The sequence below is a fragment of the Fukomys damarensis genome, unplaced genomic scaffold (genome assembly GCF_012274545.1).
Source record: "Fukomys damarensis isolate Sample0158 unplaced genomic scaffold, DMR_v1.0_HiC HiC_scaffold_5, whole genome shotgun sequence".
Classification (NCBI taxonomy): Eukaryota; Metazoa; Chordata; class Mammalia; order Rodentia; family Bathyergidae; genus Fukomys; species Fukomys damarensis.
In genome coordinates this window covers 84,139,469-84,146,132 of record NW_022900917.1, presented here as the reverse complement: position 1 = coordinate 84,146,132, position 6,664 = coordinate 84,139,469, and the positions used below count along the sequence as shown (strand labels likewise).

Sequence of the window (6,664 nt, the reverse complement as noted above, 5' to 3'; positions counted from 1 at the left end):
GTCTCACTTATTATAAATCTTCTATAACAAACTTTAGCTTAAAGTGTCCTTTTTTTGTTTTTAGATTGTTATATCTTAAAATTTGACTGGCTGTCAATAGAACAGTATTAAGCTTGAGTTTTTATCAACAAAGTACAGAAAAGTGTAAGTTAACCCTATAATTACAATTCAAGAATTTGTAGTGTACAAGAAATGTTTAAAGCACACGAATTAAACTTAATTTAAATTGAAATAAGGATACATTTAATAAATAGTTAAAATTTCTAATTTGATTTTTTTTTGTAAAATCTCTTTTGATGTCTGGTAAAATATAATTGCAGTTTTTCTGGCTTTGTTTTGGATTCCAGACCTTTGTAGGTAGCATCAGGCTGATAACACAGTGTTGGCCTTGGGGCTCTTAAAGCCTGGAGTGTTTTTTTTTTTCTTTTAAATGGGAGTGTTAAAGGGAGAGTTGGCATGTCTCAGAAGTCTCTTTTGTAAGAGATCATGTATTATAGGAATTAGTCCCTCTAAGTTGGAGAGAGCAGGGGAGGGGATATTGTGCCAAGCTAGGGAATTGTGAGGGATTTTTAAGGAGAATTCTGACAGGGAGACATTTGGCTATTGAGGGAGAGTGAATATCCCACACTTGAGGATTAACAAGAGAGGGGCTAGTCGGCCAGTTGGATTGGGAAGATGGAGATTGGAGGGCTTGGGATAATACCAGGCAGAGGGAAGTTGTTGGAGTGTTGGAAGGGCTTGACCATAAAAAATGAATGGATGTTCCAATTTGAGATAAAATGTCACGACCCAATAAGAGAATGGGACAGGATGGAAGGACTAGGAATGAATGAAGGAATGAAAAGTCGCCAATTGTGCATGACAGTAAGGGAGTCTGGAGAGGGCGCTGTAGTTGTCCTTCTACCCCAACAATAGAAGTCTGAGAAAGGGAGGTAGGCCCCCAGTATTCTTGTAGTGCAGAGAAGCTGGCACCAGTATCTAATAAGAAAGAAATGGTCCTACCTGCCACAGTCAAGATTACCCTGGGCTCCTGGGCAGTAATCCGCATTGGGTCAGGTGTGTCAGGGCCTCTTCATAGTCCCTCAGTTGTCACTAGACCTATCAGGTCCGCATGTTGGGGAGCTGTGGGGCTGATGATCGAATGGTGCTGGACCCCAAGGGACAGTCTATACCCCAATGTCCCCTCTGGTGACATTTGGGACAGGGCTTAGTTGGCACCCTGGGATTAGGACAGTCTTTTTTCCAGTGGCCTTCCTGATTACACCTGTAACAGGGGCCTGGAGGTTGGGAGCTGCTTTGTAGGGTTTTTCTTCCCTGTGGTGCAGGTGGACTGGTCGAATTAAGAGCCTGTGTTAATAATTGATTTTTTTTTTTGTAGCTTTAAGGTCATCTTGGCCATGGTAGGCCTTGCATGCTGTAGCCAGGACCTCTGCCAGAGGGGTCAAGGGCCCTCGGTCAAGCTTTTTTAGTTTAAGTCTAATGTTGGGGTAGCTCTGAGAGAAGAAATGCATCATAATTAATCTCTGACCATCCACAGACTCAGGGTCTAGTTTGGTATGTTGACGGAGGCCATCAGTTAGCCTTTGTAAAAAGATGGATGGATTTTTGTTCTTGTCTTGTATAATTTCACTAAGCTTTGCATAATTAATGGCCTTCATGGCAGCTCCACAGAGCCTATGAAGGAGACAATTTTGGTACCTGTTTCGAGCTGCAATTCCCACCTCTGTGTTGTAGTCCCATTCTGGGTCCTGATCAGGGACTGCAGCAGCACCTGCCGGGTGGTGATTGTTGGTTAAATGTTCTTGGTCTGCATGTGTGTGAGCCTGATCCAGCACTCTTCTATTTTCCTCGGGAGTTAAGGCATTGGTTAAAACTACAAAAAGATCATGGTAAGTTAGTTGATAAGACTGAGTCAAAAGTTGAAATTGTTTTATAAAGGTAGTTGGATCGGCTGTAAAAGAACCAAGTCTGGCCTGAATGAGAGCTAGTTCAGACATAGGAAAAGGAGTATGAACGCGGACAATTCCTTCAGCTCTGGCTACTTTGCGCAAGGGTGTCATTGTGTGGCCCTTGTGTGTCTTGGAGCGGGTGAGAGGTGGAGTATAGGGTGGGGTGGTCGGTGAGTCAGAAGAAATGGGAGGGGTAGGAGATTCCGGAGGAGGGGAGGAGTCGGATGGTTTAGGAGGAGGGGTGAGTGAGTTTTTTGCCGTCTGGTACAGGGGAGGATCATCTGCCGGGTCTGGTTGAGTGGGGGAGTCAGAAGAAAAGGGGTTGGTGGTGGAAAAACCTTGGGTCAGGAAGAGTATTGTAGCAGTTTTGGTGGCAGAACAAAGAGAGGGCTGATTAGCAAGATAGGAAAAGCCTTGGACATATGGGATCTCCGACCATTTTCCTTGTCGCTCACATAAGTTGTAAAGATCTCTAATTAGACCCAATTCAAAGGAGCCGTTAGGTGGCCAGACATTTTGATTGCCTAATTTATATTGGGGCCAAATTTGAGTAGACAAGCGAATTAGCCATTTGGGTTTTAAATCAAGACCCTCCAAATTCCTGAGTAAGCATCCCAAAGGAGAGTCGGCGGGTATAGAGGAACCAGAGCCCACGACCACCAGGACAGGAGGTTATCAGAAGACCAGACGTCTCCGAGAGTTCTGATAAAACTTCTCTTTTTGTAGACCTGGTCTAGAAAGCTGAAATTCGGTCTCCCGTGAAGGCGTCCCTTACGCGAGATAGGAATTTATGTGAACTAAGTCCTGGACTTAGTTCAGTTGAGTCCCGGACTCAACGGAGGCAAACCCGGTTTGCCAAAACTGAGGGAAACAGGACCTGGGCCCCGGCCTTGCCCTGGATGTGGTCCTTATGGGTGGTCTGGAGTCTGGGGTCCCTGTTACCCTGAGGACTTCTCAGAAAGGGGAACTTACCCAAAAAGGTGTGGGTCGGAAGATCAGTAGGTCGGTGATGGCTGCAAAGATGGCGACTAGGAGAATGGTCGCGGACGTCGGGCGGAGGTTGAATAGGGGCACCCTGGAATCTGCGTTTCGGGCCCCAGGCGTTTAGCCCGTGGACCTGGCAATCCCAGATCCCGCTTCTGACACCAATGAAAGGGGTTGCGCATGCCCCTTCGGGTGCCCCCTCCCAATCAGGTCACTCACGCACCGAGAGGTCCGGCAGGAGATCTTTATTGAAGGGAGTCAGGCGAGGCACAAAGGCCGGGAGGTGAAGAAAGGGAGGCGGGTACCAAGGGAAGGAGTGTTGGCTCATTTATAGGGTCTTGGGTGGGAGTTTTGCAATTTTAGGGGAATTAGCTGTTTTTTAACCTATTGGAGGCCACATTGTCTTATAAGGTCTTAGTCCTGCAGGAGTCCCTTATCAGATGTTGGCATCATTTCTGGGAAGAATTCAACTCGGGGAGGAAAATGAAAATTAAGTTGGGAAAACGAAACTTAAATTGGGAAGAACCTGGAAGTCAGGTATAAAATGGAGGAGTTTAAAGTAACATGTACAATTTCCTAGCAGTGCCTGCACGCTTGCAGCTGCACTCCAATCCGAGGGCCAGAGCACCATTTTATTTTTTATTTTTTATTTTTTTGGTACCAGGGATAGAACTCAGGGCCTTTCGCTTGTGAGGCTGGGGGTTGGCACCACTGAGCTAAATCCCCAATCCCTCAGCACCATTTATTAAAGAGGCTATCTTTTTTCCAGTGAAGATGTTTGACCCCTTTGAGTGTGCTTGGAGTTGTTTGTGCATCTTCTATTCTGTTTCAGGTCTTGTTTTTTTTCCAGTACCATCCTGGTTTTTGTTTGTTTCTTTTCTCATAGTAGCTTTGTATTATAACATGGGGATTGTGATGCCCTCCTGCCTTGCCCGTGTTGTCCAGAATTGCTTTTACTATTCTGGGTCTCTTATGGCTCCATATTAATTTTAGGATTGTTTTCTCTAGTTCTGTGAGGTATATTCTTGGTATTTTGGTTGGAATTACATTAAATCTGTATAACAGTTTTGAAAGTATGGCCATTTTCACTATATTGGTTCTGCCTATCCAAGAATGAACAAGGAATATCTTTCCATTTTCTGATATCCTCTTAATCTCCTTTTTTAGAGTACTACTGTAGGTATTTTTTTTTTCAGTAACAGGGATTGAACTTGGGATCTTGCACATGTGAGGCAGGCATAGCACCACCTAGCTAAATCCCAGCGCATGAGAGTACTGTAGTTTTCAAAGTAAAGATCTTTCACTTTCTTTGCTAGATTGATTTCTAACTATTTCATTTTTCTTGATGCTATTGTGAAAAGTATTGTTTCCCTAATTTCTCTCTCAGTGAGTTTGTTATTTGTGTGCAGGAATGCTATTGAATTTTTAGTGTTGACTTTGTATCCTGCTACATTACTAAATTTGGTTATTAATTCTAGGAGTCTTTTGGTGGAGTTTTTGGGATCTTCTATGTACAATATCATGTCATCAGCAAATAATGATAATTCAACTTCTTTTTTTCCTATCCTTATTTTATTTACTTCTTTCTCTTATCTAATTGCTCTGGTTGTTTCCAGAATTATATTGAATAGGAGCAGTGATAGTGGGCATCCTTGTCTTGTTCCTGATTTTAGAGTGAAAGCTTTCAGCATTTGACCATTAAGTATGATTTTGGCCATTGGTTTGTCATAGATGGCTTTTATCAGATTGAGATAAAAACCTTCTATTCCAATTTTCTGTAGGGTTCTAAAAATAATGAATAGGCATTGGACTTTGTCAAATGCTTTTTATGTGTCTATTGTGATGATGATGTTTTGTCCTTGTTTCTGTTAATGTGGTGTATTATATTTATTAATTTGCATATGTTGAATCATCCCTGCATTCCTGGGATGAATCCTACTTGGTTGTGGTATAATCTTTTTGATGATTTGCTACATTCTGTTTGTCAGTATCTTATTGAGGATTTTTGCATCTATGAGATTGGCCTATGTTCTCTTTTTTGGTTGAATCCATCTCTGATTCAGGATAATGCTTGCTTCTAGGAACGACTTTGGGAGTATTACTTCCTTTTCATTTCATTGAAGAGCTTGAGGGATGGTGGCATTAGATCTTCACTGAAGTTCTTACAGAATTCAGCATGAATCTGTGAGGACCTGGGCTTTTCTTTGTTGGTAGTTTTAAAAATTACTTCTTCAGTTTTGTTAACTGACACTGGATTACTTAGAATTTTTATATCTTCTTGATTTAGCTTTGGTAATTCATATATGTTTAGGAATCTGTCCATTTCTTCTGCATTTTCCATGTTATTAGAGCATATGTCCTCAAAGTAGGTACTAATGATCTATTGGATTTCTGCAAGATATGTTGTGATTTCACACTTTTCATTCCTAATTGTATGGATTTGGGTCTTTTCTTTCCTTCTTTTGATAAGGTTGGCTAAGGGTGTGTCTATTTTATTTAATCTTTCAGAGACAAACTCCGATTCCTTGATTCTTTGTATTGTTTTCTTAGTTTCAATTGCATTAATTTCTGCTCTGATCTTTATAATTTCCTTCCTCATATGAGCTTGGGTTAACTTGCCCTTCTTTTTCCAGAAGTGTGAGGCTCAACAGTAGCTTGCTTTTTGAGCTCACTCACTTTTTCTGTTATGGGAATTCATTGCTATAAATTTCCCTCAAAGGACTGCTTTCATCGTGTCCCATAAGTTCTGATAAGTTGTATTGACATTATTACTTAATTGTAGAAACTCTCTAATTTCTTCTTTAATTTCATTTGTGACCCTCTGGTTGCTCAGGAGGGTGTTATTTAATTTCCATATGTTTAGGTACTTTTTGTGGTTTCTTTTGCCATTGATTTTTATTTTTATTGCACTATAATCTGATAATATACTTGGGATAATTTAAATTTCTTTGCATTTACTAAACATGTTCTGTGACTTAGTATGTGGTCTATTGTGGAGAAAGCCCTGTGTACTGCTGAGAAGAATGTGTATTCTGTTGTTCGTGTGTAACACTCTGTAGATATCTGCTAAATTCATTTGTTCAAGAATTTGGGGGCCGGAGATTTAGCTTAGTGGTTCTGCCGCCTGCCTTGCAAGCACAAAGACCTGAGTTTGATCCCCAGTACAAAAAAAAAAAAAAAAAAAAAAAAAAAAAAAAAAAAAAAAAAAAAAAAAAGAAAAGAAAGAAAGAAAAAAAAGAAAAAACGAAAAAAACAAAAAGAATTTGGTTCAGTTCTGATATTTCTTTGTTGATATTTTGGTCAAGTTGTCTATTTGTGACAGTGGGGTACTAAGGTTCCCCATAACAATTGTATTAGTGCTTATCTGATTTTTCATATCTATTGGTGTTTGTTTTATATAGTTGGGTGTGCCAGTAACTACTGGATATATATTTATGATTGTTATTTCTTCCTTGTGGATTGTTCCTTTAACAAATATTTAGTGACCTTCTTTATCTCCTCTGGTCTCCTCTGAGATCTACTTTGTCTGCAAATAAAATATCTGCACCTGTTTTTTTATCCAGTTTCCTGTTGCATGAAGCATTGTTTTCTATCCTTTGACTTTTAGTCTATGAGTTCTTTTTGAGTTAAATGTGCTTCTATGCAGCATATCATTGGATCTTGTTTCTTGACCCATTCTGCAATTTGTTTTTTATTGATGAATTGAGATCATTCACAGTGATAGTTATAAT

At 40.4% G+C, this 6,664-nt stretch overlaps 1 pseudogene; it reads right to left on the bottom strand.

Moving 5' to 3' along the window:
* Positions 1-6,664, bottom strand: part of LOC104872907 — a 23,272-nt pseudogene that overhangs the window by 3,550 nt on the left and 13,058 nt on the right.